Genomic DNA, 21,001 nt, shown 5'->3' with positions numbered 1-21,001 from the left:
ATATGTATGAGCTCTCCCTGACAAGAAACACACAGCTTACCAGGGGGAACAGCTACAAATGTTACGGTGGGGCATTCTATAATATAACATTTTGTCTACTGCATTTAATTTCCGTTTTTATCTTTATTAATAGTACAGTAAATGGTTAATTAACAAGTTTATTTTAAGTATCAAATAACATATTATTTTACACAAAGACCTACAATTAATGTGAAAATACGGCTTCCCAGCCATCTCGCTCGTCTTCATTTTGTTTGCCTAATATTATAATATAATAGTTCTTGTATTTCTTCAATTGAAACGAAATAATTATGAAAAAACGCATCAGTACTTCACTGCGTCATTATCATAATATTTTGCCGGCCGCGGCCATCTCTTCTTGTTAAAATAATGTTGATCAGTTTGCGAATTATTGATTTATTTCCCCGCCAACACTTGAATAAAAAAAGAGACTGCGTGATTGCATGAGCTAAAGAAAACCTTTATTAACTGCATTATGCACATAACAGAATCGTGAAGCAGAGTGGCGCAGCGGAAGCGTGCTGGGCCCATAACCCAGAGGTCCAAGGATCGAAACCTTGCTCTGCTATGTCATTTTGTTGTTGTTGATTTATTTTGATTATTTTGATTTTTGCACTTTTTTTGCAACGACATCGCTGTTGTTTTGGTGAAATATTTTTTGCCATATTTTGAAAATACATGCAACCGTGGGAAGATAATTCTTAATGCTATCTCACACTACCGAATACAGCCTATACAGGCACCGGGCCCTCCTTTCTACTGAAGACAGCCTATACAGGCACTTTGCCAACTACTGAAGATAGTTTTTAAAGGCACCTGTACTTTCCTGCCTACTGAAGATAGATTATGTTGCTATCTACTGAAGATAGCTTATACAGGCACCTTGCTATCTTCTGAAGATAGCTTATACAGGTACCTTGCCATTTTCTAATGATAGCTTGTACATGTACCTTGCTATCTACTGAAGATAGCTTATACGAGCACCGTGCGATCTACTGATGATAGCTTATACAGGCACCTTGCTATCTACTGAAGATAGCCTATACAGGCACCTTGCTATCTACTGAAGATAGCTTATACAGGCACCTTGCTATCTACTGAAGATAGCTTATACAGGCACCTTGCTATCTACTGAAGACAGCTTATACGGGCATCTTGCTATCTACCGTACTGAAGATAGCTTATACATGCACCTTCTATCTTCTGATGATAGCTTTTACAGGTACCTTGCTATCTACTGAAGATAGCTTATACAGGCACCTTGCTATCTACTGAAGATAGCTTATACAGGCACCTTGCTATCTACTGAAGATAGCTTATACAGGTACCTTGCTATCTACTGAAGATAGCTTATACAGGCACCTTGCTATCTTCTGAAGATAGCTTATACAGGTACCTTGCCATTTTCTAATGATAGCTTGTACATGTACCTTGCTATCTACTGAAGATAGCTTATACGAGCACCGTGCGATCTACTGATGATAGCTTATACAGGCACCTTGCTATCTACTGAAGATAGCCTATACAGGCACCTTGCTATCTACTGAAGATAGCTTATACAGGCACCCTGCTATCTACTGAAGATAGCCTATACAGGCACCTTGCTATCTACTGAAGATAGCTTATACAGGCACCTTGCTATCTACTGAAGATAGCCTATACAGGCACCTTGCTATCTACTGAAGATAGCTTATACGAGCACCGTGCGATCTACTGATGATAGCTTATACGGGGACCCTGCTATCTACTGAAGATAGCCTATACAGGCACCTTGCTATCTACTGAAGATAGCTTATACAGGCACCTTGCTATCTACTGAAGATAGCCTATACAGGCACCTTGCTATCTACTGAAGATAGCTTATACAGGCACCCTGCTATCTACTGAAGATAGCTTATACAGGCACCTTGCTATCTACTGAAGATAGCTTATACAGGCACCTTGCTATCTATTGAAGATAGCCTATACAGGCACCTTGCTATCTACTGAAGATAGCTTATACAGGCACCTTGCTATCTACTGAAGATAGCTTATACAGGCACCTTGCTATCTACTGAAGACAGCTTATACGGGCATCTTGCTATCTACCGTACTGAAGATAGCTTATACATGCACCTTCTATCTTCTGATGATAGCTTTTACAGGTACCTTGCTATCTACTGAAGATAGCTTATACAGGCACCTTGCTATCTACTGAAGATAGCTTATACAGGCACCTTGCTATCTACTGAAGATAGCTTATACAGGTACCTTGCTATCTGCTGAAGATAACTTATACAGGTACCTTGCTATCTACTGAAGATAGCTTATACAGGCACCTTGCTATCTACTGAAGATAGCTTATACAGGCACCTTGCTATCTACTGAAGATAGCATAGCTTATACAGGTACCTTCTATCTTCTTCTTCTTCCTTATAAGTGCCTCCCTCATATGTATGAGTATTATCGCACTGCGTACAGACAAGCTGTACTTATTTTTTACTCTGGAACCTAGAGTAGATGAGTGTATTCTGATGATAGCTTTTACAGGTACCTTACTATCTACTGAAGATAGCTTGTACAAGCACCTTGCTATCTACTGAAGATTCAGGCACCTTGCTGTCTACTGAAGATATATTCAGGCACCTTGCTATCTATTGAAGATAGCTCGAGACAAATGGTACGTAACCGAGGTGCCGTATAAGCCTATACATCTATCAGCGAGTTGAATTGCTAGTAGTGAGTGCACACCGGTAAATAGGAATCTCCTATATCCTTGTTTGAAAAGTCACAGTGTTTCAAACGAGGAAACGTGCAATGATACATTAGGACAGGCTGAAAAACAAATAATTAGGCCCTGATTCATATTTAATCCTCATTTAGGCCTGGGAAATAGATTGTCTGTGAAAAATGAGCAGGATCCGACTTTTTTTATAAAGATTTGGCTAAGCTTTCAAAATGTGTTACATTTCAGAAACACCAAGCTATTTATGAGCCGGCGTAAGCTGTATATTATATAGGGTGATCTAGTCAGCAATTTTGTGGGAAAAAAACCGCTGGACTCCGTATGATTTCTCTGGACTGGGTGTCTTCAGCTGACCTTCAACTTGTAGAAAGTGTAAGTTTTGAAGAGGTGAGTCGCCCAGAAGTCAAGAAAATGACGTTTTCCCGGACCCTATTTGCACAGAATGTCAATTGAGGCTATTTACTGGTGTGCACCCTAGTGATACTAGTATTATATCATAGATTATCAATATATAACCCGTGATTTATTATAGTTCCTAAAAATGAAAAGACTGGGATATTACAGAACAATTTGATTATAGTTTACTAAGTTGTAAGTTTCATGAGGAGCAATAAATTGTTGCACAATTAATATAGAAACGATTGGGGAAAAGGGTGAGCAACTAAGCTAAAATCGCAGCTTCAGATGTGTACGGTCAAGCTTGATCTATGGGCCAAGCCACACGTTGAATACACCGGTTTTCGTCCGATCACCGAAGTTAAGCATGCAACGTCGTCGGGCCCGGTTAGTAGGCCTACAAAGGATGGGAGACCGCCTTGGAATACCGGGTGCTGTAGACTTTTGCATTCTAATCCTCCATTTTTATTTTTACTCGTGTTAATGTTTGTTACCTCTGTGCGATGTAATTTTTCTATCTACATTTATATACAAAGCAGCTTTGTTCAATGATATAATTTTTTTTCTCACTATTTAAGTTTCTGGAGCACACCGGTATAACAACTGGAAATTAATTGCTACCAGGGGCCACCACATAGCACCAACATCAGTGCCGTAGCCAGGGGGACTTCTGTGAGAATTCTTTCCCCCTCTTCTTGCCCCCACCCCGCATGGGATGATGGCTGCCCTGGTATTTACGATTTTTAGGCTTTTTGTACATTTTAGCCCATATTCGTCAAAGGTTTCTTACTTTGAAACTTGCCTCCCCTTCGCCCACCCTCTGAAAAAGTGCTGGCTACGCCATTGAGCATGTTGAGTCGATCGATCCATCAGCTGCTGGATGGATGGGCGACCAACAACTTTTGTATATTAAATAAATGATCTCACGGACCAAAAATACGCCAGGGACTGTTCCTATTGTTTTTCAAACTAAAAATATCGATGTGAATTGCTCAATTCAGCAAACCTAGCATATTCACAACTGAATTTCTGTGGTAATTTCCAATTTTATAAATAAAAACAAATTAACAAATTATCCTACTGAAACTTACTATTTTTATGGAGTAGACCTACGGCGCCGTAGAGAGACTGACAATGAGAACGGTTGCTGAAGATCTCAGGCATTGCCAAGTAGAAATTCCTCCTTTATCACAAAATAGATAAGACACATTTGCTTTTGGTAAAATAAAGGCGTAAATAGGTGACACGGTAAAATCTCAATGTCTTCACAACTCTTGCTAGAAGCTGAACAGCAACAGAAGCTCAACAAACTGCTATCTGCGATTGTTTTGATTGTTTATTAGGCGACAATATTGTCAACGAAACGCGTATCACGTGTGTAATGCGTACGCGTAAGCTGCGTAAACTTAAACCATTTTGGCACGCGCATACCGCGCCCTGGCGTCGACGCGCTTGATGATGTCTTACTACTGGTTCACAACAGCATTGCTATTCAGGTGCAAATAAAACACCCCGTATCGCATGTTGACATTTGTGTTATCTGTGCTTCTGCAAAATGTAAAATGAAGATTTTGTTTGTTTGTATATTTGTTTGTTTGAGTGTAGGCCTTATGTCAAGGGGGTGTTGGTGTTATGAATTGCTTAGATGGTGGATGTTTCCCTACTTTTTCGTCTTTTGGAATATTAAATTTAATGTTACATTCCAATTGTCCAGTAGGCCTATGCTCAGAATGCGCTGTTGGATACCATTATTTTCTTCTTCGGCATGTCCATTACGAATGCTTTGTCAAAATAATCATTATCAACATTTATTTTATTTTATTTTATATTTTAATTTATTTATACAGATCGATTTATTTGATTATATGGTTATACATCATTCATTCATTCATTCATTCATTCATTCATTCATTCATTCATTCATTCATTTATTCATTTATCAGTAATTAATAGTTACTTAATTATTTGCCTTCCACACAAGAGAAACTTGAAACTATTGGTTAACCCACTTTTGGTAAGTAGCCATCCCCCCTGACAAGTTGCACATTTTTGGCCCTGTGGGCACCACTCTTGTCATAAAGGGTACATAGTTGACTTTAAAATATTCAGATCAATAATTTGAGGCTTTGTTAATTGCTTATCTTCCAGTACACTTCAGTTGGATTAATATAATTAAAGTAGAACACTAGAATAGATTATCCTTGCAGAACCTGAACAGTATAAAGCATGTTGACAACACCTGTCTGCATTAAAGACATTTCTTGTGAGCACTGAGTTCGCAGAGGTATATGTATGAGCTCTCCCTGACAAGAAACACACAGCTTACCAGGGGGAACAGCTACAAATGTTACGGTGGGGCATTCTATAATATAACATTTTGTCTACTGCATTTAATTTCCGTTTTTATCTTTATTAATAGTACAGTAAATGGTTAATTAACAAGTTTATTTTAAGTATCAAATAACATATTATTTTACACAAAGACCTACAATTAATGTGAAAAATACGGCTTCCCAGCCATCTCGCTCGTCTTCATTTTGTTTGCCTAATATTATAATATAATAGTTCTTGTATTTCTTCAATTGAAACGAAATAATTATGGAAAAACGCATCAGTACTTCACTGCGTCATTATCATAATATTTTGCCGGCCGCGGCCATCTCTTCTTGTTAAAATAATGTTGATCAGTTTTGCGAATTATTGATTTATTTCCCGCCAACACTTGAATAAAAAAAGAGACTGCGTGATTGCATGAGCTAAAGAAAACCTTTATTAACTGCATTATGCACATAACAGAATCGTGAAGCAGAGTGGCGCAGCGGAAGCGTGCTGGGCCCATAACCCAGAGGTCCAAGGATCGAAACCTTGCTCTGCTATGTCATTTTGTTGTTGTTGATTTATTTTGATTATTTTGATTTTTGCACTTTTTTGCAACGACATCGCTGTTGTTTTGGTGAAATATTTTTTGCCATATTTTGAAAATACATGCAACCGTGGGAAGATAATTCTTAATGCTATCTCACACTACCGAATACAGCCTATACAGGCACCGGGCCCTCCTTTCTACTGAAGACAGCCTATACAGGCACTTTGCCAACTACTGAAGATAGCTTTTAAAGGCACCTGTACTTTCCTGCCTACTGAAGATAGATTATGTTGCTATCTACTGAAGATAGCTTATACAGGCACCTTGCTATCTTCTGAAGATAGCTTATACAGGTACCTTGCCATTTTCTAATGATAGCTTGTACATGTACCTTGCTATCTACTGAAGATAGCTTATACGAGCACCGTGCGATCTACTGATGATAGCTTATACAGGCACCTTGCTATCTACTGAAGATAGCCTATACAGGCACCTTGCTATCTACTGAAGATAGCTTATACAGGCACCTTGCTATCTACTGAAGATAGCTTATACAGGCACCTTGCTATCTACTGAAGACAGCTTATACAGGCATCTTGCTATCTACTGAAGATAGCTCCACGCTCGCTTCTATCTGTTCTGATGATAGCTTTTACAGGTACCTTGCTATCTACTGAAGATAGCTTATACAGGCACCTTGCTATCTACTGAAGATAGATAGCTTATACAGGCACCTTGCTATCTACTGAAGATAGCTTATACAGGCACCTTGCTATCTTCTGAAGATAGCTTATACAGGTACCTTGCCATTTTCTAATGATAGATATCTTATACAGGCACCTCGCTATCTATACTGAAGATAGCTTATACAGGCACCTTGCTATCTACTGAAGATAGCTTATACAGGCACCTTGCTATCTACTGAAGATAGCTTATACAGGCACCTTATACAGGCACCTTGCTATCTACTGAAGATAGCTTATACAGGCACCTTGCTATCTACTGAAGATAGCCTATACAGGCACCTTGCTATCTACTGAAGATAGCTTATACAGGCACCCTGCTATCTACTGAAGATAGCTTATACAGGCACCTTGCTATCTACTGAAGATAGCTTATACAGGCACCTTGCTATCTACTGAAGATAGCTTATACAGGCACCTTGCTGAAGATAGCTTATTGCTATCTACTGAAGATAGCCTATACAGGCACCTTGCTATCTACTGAAGATAGCTTATACAGATATCTACTGAAGATTATACAGGCACCTTGCTATCTACTGAAGATAGCTTATACAGGGTCCTTGATATCTACTGAAGCGAGCGTATACGGGCTATCCTGAAGATGCAGGTACCTTCTTCTACTGAAGATAGCTTATACAGGCACCTTGCTATCTACTGAAGACAGCTTATACAGGCATCTTGCTATCTACTAAAGATAGCTTATACATCGTCTGAAGATAGCTTATACAGGTACCTTGCTATCTACTGAAGATAGCTTATGAAGATACTACTGAAGATAGCTTATACAGGTACCTTGCTATCTACTGAAGATAGCTTTATACAGGATAACTTATACAGGTACCTTGCTATCTACTGAAGATAGCTACAGGCACCTTGCTATCTACTGAAGATAGCTTATACAGGCACCTTGCTATCTACTGAAGATAGCATAGCTTATACAGGTACCTTCTATCTTCTTCTTCTTCCTTATAAGTGCCTCCCTCATATGTATGAGTATTATCGCACTGCGTACAGACAAGCTGTACTTATTTTTTACTCTGGAACCTAGAGTAGATGAGTGTATTCTGATGATAGCTTTTACAGGTACCTTACTATCTACTGAAGATAGCTTGTACAAGCACCTTGCTATCTACTGAAGATTCAGGCACCTTGCTGTCTACTGAAGATATATTCAGGCACCTTGCTATCTATTGAAGATAGCTCGAGACAAATGGTACGTAACCGAGGTGCCGTATAAGCCTATACATCTATCAGCGAGTTGAATTGCTAGTAGTGAGTGCACACCGGTAAATAGGAATCTCCTATATCCTTGTTTGAAAAGTCACAGTGTTTCAAACGAGGAAACGTGCAATGACTGAATATAATACATTAGGACAGGCTGAAAACAAATAATTAGGCCCTGATTCATATTTAATCCTCATTTAGGCCTGGGAAATAGATTGTCTGTGAAAAATGAGCAGGATCCGACTTTTTTTTATAAAGATTTGGCTAAGCTTTCAAAATGTGTTACATTTCAGAAACACCAAGCTATTTATGAGCCGGCGTAAGCTGTATATTATATAGGGTGATCTAGTCAGCAATTTTGTGGGAAAAAACCGCTGGACTCCGTATGATTTCTCTGGACTGGGTGTCTTCAGCTGACCTTCAACTTGTAGAAAGTGTAAGTTTTGAAGAGGTGAGTCGCCCAGAAGTCAAGAAAATGACGTTTTCCCGGACCCTATTTGCACAGAATGTCAATTGAGGCTATTTACTGGTGTGCACCCTAGTGATACTAGTATTATATCATAGATTATCAATATATAACCCGTGATTTATTATAGTTCCTAAAAATGAAAAGACTGGGATATTACAGAACAATTTGATTATAGTTTACTAAGTTGTAAGTTTCATGAGGAGCAATAAATTGTTGCACAATTAATATAGAAACGATTGGGGGAAAAGGGTGAGCAACTAAGCTAAAATCGCAGCTTCAGATGTGTACGGTCAAGCTTGATCTATGGGCCAAGCCACACGTTGAATACACCGGTTTTCGTCCGATCACCGAAGTTAAGCATGCAACGTCGTCGGGCCCGGTTAGTAGGCCTACAAAGGATGGGAGACCGCCTTGGAATACCGGGTGCTGTAGACTTTGCATTCTAATCCTCCATTTTTATTTTTACTCGTGTTAATGTTTGTTACCTCTGTGCGATGTAATTTTTCTATCTACATTTATATACAAAGCAGCTTTGTTCAATGATATAATTTTTTTTCTCACTATTTAAGTTTCTGGAGCACACCGGTATAACAACTGGAAATTAATTGCTACCAGGGGCCACCACATAGCACCAACATCAGTGCCGTAGCCAGGGGGACTTCTGTGAGAATTCTTTCCTCTCTTCTTGCCCCCACCCGCATGGGATGATGGCTGCCCTGGTATTTACGATTTTAGGCTTTTTGTACATTTTAGCCCATATTCGTCAAAGTTTTCTTACTTTGAAACTTGCCTCCCCCCTTCGCCCACCCTCTGAAAAAGTGCTGGCTACGCCATTGAGCATGTTGAGTCGATCGATCCATCAGCTGCTGGATGGATGGGCGACCAACAACTTTTTGTATATTAAATAAATGATCTCACGGACCAAAAATACGCCAGGGACTGTTCCTATTGTTTTTCAAACTAAAAATATCGATGTGAATTGCTCAATTCAGCAAACCTAGCATATTCACAACTGAATTTCTGTGGTAATTTCCAATTTTATAAATAAAAACAAATTAACAAATTATCCTACTGAAACTTACTATTTTTATGGAGTAGACCTACGGCGCCGTAGAGAGACTGACAATGAGAACGGTTGCTGAAGATCTCAGGCATTGCCAAGTAGAAATTCCTCCTTTATCACAAAATAGATAAGACACATTTGCTTTTGGTAAAATAAAGTAAATAGGTGACACGGTAAAATCTCAATGTCTTCACAACTCTTGCTAGAAGCTGAACAGCAACAGAAGCTCAACAAACTGCTATCTGCGATTGTTTTGATTGTTTATTAGGCGACAATATTGTCAACGAAACGCGTATCACGTGTGTAATGCGTACGCGTAAGCTGCGTAAACTTAAACCATTTTGGCACGCGCATACCGCGCCCTGGCGTCGACGCGCTTGATGATGTCTTACTACTGGTTCACAACAGCATTGCTATTCAGGTGCAAATAAAACACCCCGTATCGCATGTTGACATTTGTGTTATCTGTGCTTCTGCAAAATGTAAAATGAAGATTTTGTTTGTTTGTATATTTGTTTGTTTGAGTGTAGGCCTTATGTCAAGGGGGTGTTGGTGTTATGAATTGCTTAGATGGTGGATGTTTCCCTACTTTTTCGTCTTTTGGAATATTAAATTTAATGTTACATTCCAATTGTCCAGTAGGCCTATGCTCAGAATGCGCTGTTGGATACCATTATTTTCTTCTTCGGCATGTCCATTACGAATGCTTTGTCAAAATAATCATTATCAACATTTATTTTATTTTATTTTATATTTTAATTTATTTATACAGATCGATTTATTTGATTATATGGTTATACATCATTCATTCATTCATTCATTCATTCATTCATTCATTCATTCATTCATTTATTCATTTATCAGTAATTAATAGTTACTTAATTATTTGCCTTCCACACAAGAGAAACTTGAAACTATTGGTTAACCCACTTTTGGTAAGTAGCCATCCCCCTGACAAGTTGCACATTTTTATTCCTGTGGGCACCACTCTTGTCATAAAGGGTACATAGTTGACTTTAAAATATTCAGATCAATAATTTGAGGCTTTGTTAATTGCTTATCTTCCAGTACACTTCAGTTGGATTAATATAATTAAAGTAGAACACTAGAATAGATTATCCTTGCAGAACCTGAACAGTATAAAGCATGTTGACAACACCTGTCTGCATTAAAGACATTTCTTGTGAGCACTGAGTTCGCAGAGGTATATGTATGAGCACGCCCTGACAAGAAACACACAGCTTACCAGGGGGAACAGCTACAAATGTTACGGTGGGGCATTCTATAATATAACATTTTGTCTACTGCATTTAATTTCCGTTTTTATCTTTATTAATAGTACAGTAAATGGTTAATTAACAAGTTTATTTTAAGTATCAAATAACATATTATTTTACACAAAGACCTACAATTAATGTGAAAAATACGGCTTCCCAGCCATCTCGCTCGTCTTCATTTTGTTTGCCTAATATTATAATATAATAGTTCTTGTATTTCTTCAATTGAAACGAAATAATTATGGAAAAACGCATCAGTACTTCACTGCGTCATTATCATAATATTTTGCCGGCCGCGGCCATCTCTTCTTGTTAAAATAATGTTGATCAGTTTTGCGAATTATTGATTTATTTCCCCGCCAACACTTGAAAAAAAAAGAGACTGCGTGATTGCATGAGCTAAAGAAAACCTTTATTAACTGCATTATGCACATAACAGAATCGTGAAGCAGAGTGGCGCAGCGGAAGCGTGCTGGGCCCATAACCCAGAGGTCCAAGGATCGAAACCTTGCTCTGCTATGTCATTTTGTTGTTGTTGATTTATTTTGATTATTTTGATTTTTGCACTTTTTTGCAACGACATCGCTGTTGTTTTGGTGAAATATTTTTTTGCCATATTTTGAAAATACATGCAACCGTGGGAAGATAATTCTTAATGCTATCTCACACTACCGAATACAGCCTATACAGGCACCGGGCCCTCCTTTCTACTGAAGACAGCCTATACAGGCACTTTGCCAACTACTGAAGATAGTTTTTAAAGGCACCTGTACTTTCCTGCCTACTGAAGATAGATTATGTTGCTATCTACTGAAGATAGCTTATACAGGCACCTTGCTATCTTCTGAAGATAGCTTATACAGGTACCTTGCCATTTTCGAATGATAGCTTGTACATGTACCTTGCTATCTACTGAAGATAGCTTATACGAGCACCGTGCGATCTACTGATGATAGCTTATACAGGCACCTTGCTATCTACTGAAGATAGCCTATACAGGCACCTTGCTATCTACTGAAGATAGCTTATACAGGCACCCTGCTATCTACTGAAGATAGCCTATACAGGCACCTTGCTATCTACTGAAGATAGCTTATACAGGCACCTTGCTATCTACTGAAGATAGCCTATACAGGCACCTTGCTATCTACTGAAGATAGCTTATACGAGCACCGTGCGATCTACTGATGATAGCTTATACGGGGACCCTGCTATCTACTGAAGATAGCCTATACAGGCACAGGCTTCTATCTACTGAAGATAGCTTATACAGGCACCTTGCTATCTACTGAAGATAGCCTATACAGGCACCTTGCTATCTACTGAAGATAGCTTATACAGGCACCCTGCTATCTACTGAAGATAGCTTATACAGGCACCTTGCTATCTACTGAAGATAGCTTATACAGGCACCTTGCTATCTATTGAAGATAGCCTATACAGGCACCTTGCTATCTACTGAAGATAGCTTATACAGGCACCTTGCTATCTACTGAAGATAGCTTATACAGGCATCTTGAAGACAGCTACGGGCATCTTGCTATCTACCGTACTGAAGATAGCTTATACATGCACCTTCTATCTTCTGATGATAGCTTTTACAGGTACCTTGCTATCTACTGAAGATAGCTTATACAGGCACCTTGCTATCTACTGAAGATAGCTTATACAGGCACCTTGCTATCTACTGAAGATAGCTTATACAGGTACCTTGCTATCTGCTGAAGATAACTTATACAGGTACCTTGCTATCTACTGAAGATAGCTTATACAGGCACCTTGCTATCTACTGAAGATAGCTTATACAGGCACCTTGCTATCTACTGAAGACAGCTTATACGGGCATCTTGCTATCTACCGTACTGAAGATAGCTTATACATGCACCTTCTATCTTCTGATGATAGCTTTTACAGGTACCTTGCTATCTACTGAAGATAGCCTATACAGGCACCTTGCTATCTACTGAAGATAGCTTATACAGGCACCTTGCTATCTACTGAAGATAGCCTATACAGGCACCTTGCTATCTACTGAAGATAGCTTATACAGGCACCCTGCTATCTACTGAAGATAGCCTATACAGGCACCTTGCTATCTACTGAAGATAGCTTATACAGGCACCTTGCTATCTACTGAAGATAGCCTATACAGGCACCTTGCTATCTACTGAAGATAGCTTATACGAGCACCGTGCGATCTACTGATGATAGCTTATACGGGGACCCTGCTATCTACTGAAGATAGCCTATACAGGCACCTTGCTATCTACTGAAGATAGCTTATACAGGCACCTTGCTATCTACTGAAGATAGCCTATACAGGCACCTTGCTATCTACTGAAGATAGCTTATACAGGCACCCTGCTATCTAATGAAGATAGCTTATATGGGCACCTTGCTATCTACTGATGATAGCTTATACAGGCACCTTGCTATCAACTGAAGACAAGGTATACAGGCACGTACCTTGCTATCTATTGAAGACAGCTTATACAGGCACCTTGCTATCTACTAAAGATAGCTTATACAGGCACCTTGCTATCTACTGAAGATAGCTTATACAGGCACCTTGCTATCTACTGAAGACAGCTTATACGGGCATCTTGCTATCTACCGTACTGAAGATAGCTTATACATGCACCTTCTATCTTCTGATGATAGCTTTTACAGGTACCTTGCTATCTACTGAAGATAGCTTATACAGGCACCTTGCTATCTACTGAAGATATCTTATACAGGCACCTTGCTATCTACTGAAGATAGCTTATACATACACCTTGCTATCTACTGAAGACAGCTTATACAGGCACCTTGCTATCTACTGAAGATAGCTTATACGAGGCACCTTGCTATCTACTGATGATAGCTTATACAGGCACCTTGCTATCTACTGAAGACAGCTTATACGGGCATCTTGCTATCTACCGTACTGAAGATAGCTTATATATGCTAGCTAAGATAGCTTATACGAGCACCGTGCTATCTACTGATGATAGCTTATACAGGCACCTTGCTATCTACTGAAGATAACTTATACAGGCACCTTGCTATCTACTGAAGATAGCCTATACAGGCACCTTGCTATCTACTGAAGATAACTTATACAGGCACCTTGCTATCTACTGAAGATAGCTTATATGGGCACCTTGTTATCTACTGAAGATAGCTTATACAGGCACCTTGCTATCTACTGAAGATAGCTTATACAGGCACCTTGCTATCTACTGAAGATAGCTTATATGGGCACCTTGTTATCTACTGATGATAGCTTATACAGGCACCTTGCTATCTACTGAAGACAGCTTATACGGGCATCTTGCTATCTACCGTACTGAAGATAGCTTATATATGCTAGCTAAGATAGCTTATATAGAGCACCGTGCTATCTACTGATGATAGCTTATACAGGCACCTTGCTATCTACTGAAGATAACTTATACAGGCACCTTGCTATCTACTGAAGATAGCCTATACAGGCACCTTGCTATCTACTGAAGATAACTTATACAGGCACCTTGCTATCTACTGAAGATAGCTTATATGGGCACCTTGTTATCTACTGATGATAGCTTATACAGGCACCTTGCTATCTACTGAAGACAGCTTATACGGGCATCTGCTATCTACCGTACTGAAGATAGCTTATATATGCACCTTCTATCTTCTGATGATAGCTTTTACAGGTACCTTGCTATCTACTGAAGATAGCTTATAAAAAATACAGGCACCTTGCTATCTACTGAAGATAGCTTATACAGGCACCTTGCTATCTACTGAAGATATCTTATACAGGTACCTTGCTATCTACTGAAGATAGCTTATAAAGGCACCTTGCTATCTACTGAAGATAGCTTATACAGGCACCTTGCTATCTACTGAAGATAGCATAGCTTATACAGGTACCTTTTATCTTCTGATGATAGCTTTTACAGGTACCTTGCTACCTACTGAAGATAGCATAGCTTATTCAGGTACCTTTTATCTTCTGATGAAAGCTTTTACAGGTACCTTGCTATCTACTGAAGATAGCTTATACAGGCACCTTGCTATCTACTGAAGATAGCTTATACAGGCTCCTTGCTATCTACTGAAGATAGCTTATACAGGCACCTTGCTATCTACTGAAGATAGCTTATACAGGCACCTTGCTATCTATTGAAGATAGCTTATACAGGCACCTTGCTATCTACTGAAGATAGCTTATATGGGCACCTTGCTATCTACTGATGATAGCTTATACAGGCACCTTGCTATCTAATGAAGATAGCTTATATGGGCACCTTGCTATCTACTGATGATAGCTTATACAGGCACCTTGCTATCAACTGAAGACAAGGTATACAGGCACGTACCTTGCTATCTATTGAAGACAGCTTATACAGGCACCTTGCTATCTACTAAAGATAGCTTATACGGGCACATTGCTATCTACTGATGATAGCTTATACATACACCTTGCTATCTACTGAAGACAGCTTATACAGGCACCTTGCTATCTACTGAAGATAGCTTATACGGGCACCTTGCTATCTACTGATGATAGCTTATACAGGCATCTTGCTATCTACTGAAGACAGCTTATACGGGCATCTTGCTATCTACTGAAGGTAGCTTATACAGTCACCTTGCTATCTACCGTACTGAAGATAGCTTATACATGCACCTTCTATCTTCTGATGATAGCTTTTACAGGTACCTTGCTATCTACTGAAGATAGCTTATACAGGCACCTTGCTATCTACTGAAGATAGCTTATACAGGCACCTTGCTATCTACTGAAGATAGCTTATACAGGCACCTTGCTATCTACTGAAGATAGCTTATACAGGCACCTTGCTATCTACTGAAGATTGCTTATACAGGCACCTTGCTATCTACTGAAGATAGCTTATACAGGCACCTTGCTATCTACTGAAGATAGCATAGCTTATACAGGTACCTTCTATCTTCTGATGATAGCTTTTACAGGTACCTTGCTATCTACTGAAGATAGCTTATACAGGCACCTTGCTATCTACTGAAGATAGCTTATACAGGCACCTTGCTATCTACTGAAGATAGCTTATACAGGCACCTTGCTATCTACTGCAGATAGCTTATACAGGCACCTTGCTATCTACTGAAGATAGCATAGCTTATACAGGTACCTTCTATCTTCTGATGATAGCTTTTACAGGTACCTTGCTATCTACTGAAGATAGCTTATACAGGCACCTTGCTATCTACTGAAGATAGCTTATACAGGCACCTTGCTATCTACTGAAGATAGCTTATACAGGCACCTTGCTATCTACTGAAGATAGCTTATACAGGCACCTTGCTATCTACTGAAGATAGCCTATACAGGCACCTTGCTATCTACTGCAGCTAGCGTAGCTTATCCAGGTACCTTCTATCTTCTGATGATAGCTTTTACAGGTACCTTGCTATCTACTGAAGATAGCTTATACAGGCACCTTGCTATCTACTGAAGATAGCTTATACAGGCACCTTGCTATCTACTGAAGATAGCTTATACAGGCACCTTGCTATCTACTGCAGATAGCTTATACAGGCACCTTGCTATCTACTGAAGATAGCATAGCTTATACAGGTACCTTCTATCTTCTGATGATAGCTTTTACAGGTACCTTGCTATCTACTGAAGATAGCTTATACAGGCACCTTGCTATCTACTGAAGACAGCTTATATAGGCACATTGCTATCTACTGATGATAGCTTATTGAGGCTCCTTGATATCTACTGAAGATAGCTTATAGGCCTATATCGTTATGAACACGGCAGAGTGCCGAATACGCAAAATCTGAGTAAACGGTGTTTGAAAATCTTGGTACCATTTCATTGGTCCTTTTAAAAATTTAGAATATTCGTGAGCACTCATTTGAAATGTATATTATAGAAGTGAATGTACACGATTTATTTGCAATACTCGCATGTTTTAAAACAATCGATATATCCCCTCAAAACGCATTTTAACAGCTATTCGGCTTTATGCTGTATCCAAAATGTCTCTAGTACTATCGCGTAGAGAGTAGTATTCGGGGTCGAATATGCATTCAGCTATGTGTAAACCATAGCACGCATCCTTGATTTGGGGCTTTTGTGTAGAAATTACTTGTTGTCCTAAGGCTATGAAGACTTAAAGGCCCATTCAGTGATTTGCTCATCCGGACGATCGTAAAAATCATCAAAATTCAGATTTTGGTACCTTTGTAATTGGCATAGATGTGCTAACATAGCCTGCTAGTGGTTCGGTCGAAAGCCGTGTATTTTAGACAAAATAAAGCATTTGCATGATTTTGGACTTTTGATACTGACAGTACAAAAAGTCCGACTCGAGATCGAAAGAAGCTCACTCTCCACCGTACCATGCACGTTGCGTATTGTTTCTACTACTTATTACATCAGTAGCTACTATTTTAAACAAAATACACAATTTTAACTGTTTTTCATATTTGAATTGACCGAGGCAAACTCGGTGACCTTTAATTGCTTATTTTGTTTTCTACTACAAAAATTAAGCGTCTGTTTTAAATCAATTTAGACTCTACTTCCCCCGTGTATAGAAACACTGGACTAGGAAGTTTTTCCAGTCGATTGGTGGCGCACTGTACGAAAATCTCGATTTTCTCGAGTCGATCTGAGTTGAAGTAGAAAACCTTTCTAAAGCTTCTGTTTTTTGACTAATTTGTCGATGCATTCAGGGAAAAGTGGTTTAATGAAATTCTGTAGACTTATTCTTTATTTCTAAGCAACTCTGACAAATTTCCATTTTTTTTACTGTTCCTGTGAAATCACTGAAAGGGCCTTTAACTTGTTATACAAGTTATAGATAGTCATCCCTGTAATATTTAGCAAAAACTCGATGATTTTAAAGCAGAAATAACAATATTAGCCTATATTTTGCGTATGATTTTCTGGGATTTTCCCATTTCACGGGAGTGCACACACATGTGGGAAATGTTTGTACTTATTTTGGTATCACTGGATAGAGGATACCTACAGCTATACATTGATATCAAATATATTAGTATAGGACATTCAACATAGAAAATTCGGGGTTTCCAGCTATACAATACTATAGATCCACCTAATTTGTACAGTTAAGTATATGATTTGTCTCTTTGCCGAATTCATTTGTCGCACTTAGGCGCGATTCCTCCAAATCAAGATTTCAATATCTACGTCGGGGAGTAAGAGTTATCATTAATTTTTGGTGGAAATAAAAGATAACATGAAACATAATCATAAGCATAAAAAATCTTGATTTGCTCAAAATTCTTGATTCGCCACTCTGCCGAATTCATAACGATATGCACCTTGCTATCTACTGAAGACAGCTTATACATGCATCTTGCTATCTACTGAAGATAGATTATACAGGCACTTTGCTATCTACTGAAGATAGCTTATACAGGCATCTTGCTATCTACTGAAGACAGCTTATACAGGCACTTTGCTATCTACTGAAGATAGCTTATACAGGCATCTTGCTATCTACTGAAGACAGCTTATACAGGCACTTTGCCATCTACTGAAGATAGATTTGCTTTCAGAAGGCCAAGTTTGTAGACAAATTCCAATCATCTATCACACAGACTGATTTATAATCAAGCAAAAGATCATTTATTACACAAAATGTACCACATTCACATTACAGAATACTTAGCGCTTGAAGCAAATTATTTAATATTATGTACCACTGTGATTTTGAAACAGTCATGGTTGCACATGCAGGTACTTCTTTTGAAAGTCCTAAACAAGGTATAGCAGTCGCTGATAGGATATGCAGCTTATAGAACACGGATAACCTCTATTGGTCGAAAGAAGATATTTAATAACAAACATGACATCATCAAACAAGTTTCTGACAAAGTCATCAGTCCAGATGACAATTTTTGACTTATTTCATTCCTTGTCTTGATGGCTACATGCCGACAACCATACTTTATCATCAAAATAATCAATTACCTTTTCCAATAAGCACCCTCATTCATTAGTCAATCCACCATGATATTACACGTATATGCTAGAATTATGGATTTATGTTGACACCACAACATAATATTGCTTTGTTCATACATACATACCCCCCTACATACACACATACATACATACATATTCATATCTTTTATTGCATATAAACCACAGTAAAATACAATATATATAATACAAGCGGAGCATAGTAATGCAATAAATACGCAACAATGAAAAAGACGAATAAAATGATGAGAAACCAATATTATTATGGTTGGGACAATTGCCAGATACCTCAGCAAATCGGCAAGCCATTATCGCTGCAAAATAGTGCGAGCGCGCTGCTTCCAGATAATATTTGAGCCAATGGCTGCGCTAATGCTGAGGTATCTAGCGATCGCCTTACACCGCCTATTTGAATAGCCAATGATTTTTAGTCCGGAGGTGACTTTGTTGTGAACACTTCCGAGACTACCTATAATAATGACAATTGTTTTGCATGAATACGGTGTGTCCAGGGTGATGTGCTCATTGAGCGGTTGGTATACATTGAATTTGGTGTTATAACATGTGTTAACAAAAGCATCAAATGGGCAAGATATTTCAACAATAAAAGCTTGCATGGTCTGACGATCACAAATAAGGAGGTCGGGTTTTCTGTGATGGATATATTGGAAATCAGATTGAGTACCAAGAAAGTCACCTGTTATGGGTTGGTCACTGAAAATATCAAACTGGGGTGTAGTTTCATAATTTCCTCCCTAATAAGAGCCACTACATACAACACTACAATACATACATACATACATAAAGGTATTTATAAAGCGCCTTTAAAATTTATCAAAGCGCTGAACAAGGAGAGAAAGGATGGAAAAAAAAAATATAAACATGATTATACCTTTCCTATAACTTTGCATATTAAATTCAATGGCAGGTGCAAATGTATCTACCAATTAACTGATTCATTTGTATACCATATTAGCTCTGAACTTAACATACTACAAAAATCAGCATTGTACACACATCAGTACCAGCCTGTTCATAATATCTCTTGGCTTTAAAATACAATCTTTTTACGTGAATATGGTACATTTTTTCAAACCAGTAATGTTTACACATGTATGTCAGAGCTTACACTTAATTTGAAACAGCCAAATATGTTGTGTTTGTAGGACAACAGAATAAATTTGATCCCCCATGAGTTCTTATATTTCCCTCATTATTTCCGCTTAAAATACATTAGAGGGATGGTTGGTGGGTATGAACAATAGCTATCCAATTTTGTGTCACCATGATTATAATAGCAAATACTTTGTGATTTGTTCAAGACATGTAGATGCAAGAATATTAATAAGCTTATGCCCATCAGCTTTATTGTCTAATGAAACGCCTGCTTTTTTCCAAATTCAACATTAGATCCTCTTGAAATGACTACAATGACTAGATTTATGACCTATAATAACATAAATCTACAAATTAGGTGGATGTTATGCTGCACTTTGATGTGGCAGTCTTGTCCATAGTCACTGGAAATTGATGGGTACCAATCATTTTGATGCACCCTGTATAACAAACAATGGTACTTGATCCAGTCATCATTTGATGAAAAGTTACATGTTGGTGACGTGAATCAACAGCTAAGAGTAAAAGAAGTTGAATGTTGTAATGCAGATATAATACACTATTCATAAATGCACTGTTTACCAATGGAATTCAAAATAACTACTTTGCATTCACCAATTTTACCCCTATCAGAGCCTTGTTGATATTGTCAAGTACCTGTCAAATCCTACTTCACTCTACCACCATCAGTCCTTGAAATACATTATAACAGGCATCCAGATTCCAGGCACATTGCCTCCAATGCCCTTGCATTTTGCATCAACACCCTTGAAATATGAATTTTAAAGGGCCATAAGAGTGTGTCTCGTCTCAAGTTAAGAGTAACGTGATGTTGGATTTTGCAGTGGCAGACTAGAACCAGTGCGTTTATGCATTTGCGGTGCCAGCATATACTGACAAATGTATGTGTGTGTATACGCCCCGCAGGATTAGCTTAGTGCGTGCGATTCAAATCTGCCACTGTGAAATCCAACATGGCATTACTCTGAACTTGAAATGAGACCGATATCTAATCCAAGGCAATTGGAATGGGCAGTGGCGTGTCGGGGGGGGGGGGGCTTTGGGTGCCGAAGCCCCCTGCACTTTGTTAAAAATCATGTAAAATCAGCTGTTTTTT

General features: G+C 38.6%; 3 non-coding genes across 3 annotated transcripts; all 3 read left to right on the top strand.

The window, feature by feature from the left end:
* The first annotated feature begins 517 nt into the window (after positions 1–517).
* On the top strand, positions 518–589 carry Trnam-cau (transfer RNA methionine (anticodon CAU)). The gene has a single exon. It is a non-coding gene; the product is annotated as a tRNA-Met (tRNA).
* A 5,357-nt stretch (positions 590–5,946) lies between these two features.
* Positions 5,947–6,018, top strand: Trnam-cau (transfer RNA methionine (anticodon CAU)). Its single transcript has one exon. It is a non-coding gene; the product is annotated as a tRNA-Met (tRNA).
* A 5,213-nt stretch (positions 6,019–11,231) lies between these two features.
* Positions 11,232–11,303, top strand: Trnam-cau (transfer RNA methionine (anticodon CAU)). Its single transcript has one exon. It is a non-coding gene; the product is annotated as a tRNA-Met (tRNA).
* Positions 11,304–21,001: the final 9,698 nt, after the last annotated feature.

The sequence above is a fragment of the Amphiura filiformis genome, chromosome 17 (assembly GCF_039555335.1).
Source record: "Amphiura filiformis chromosome 17, Afil_fr2py, whole genome shotgun sequence".
Classification (NCBI taxonomy): domain Eukaryota; kingdom Metazoa; phylum Echinodermata; class Ophiuroidea; order Amphilepidida; family Amphiuridae; genus Amphiura; species Amphiura filiformis.
The sequence above is the reverse complement of the archived record's forward strand: the minus strand, read 5'-3'. Positions and strand labels throughout refer to the sequence as shown.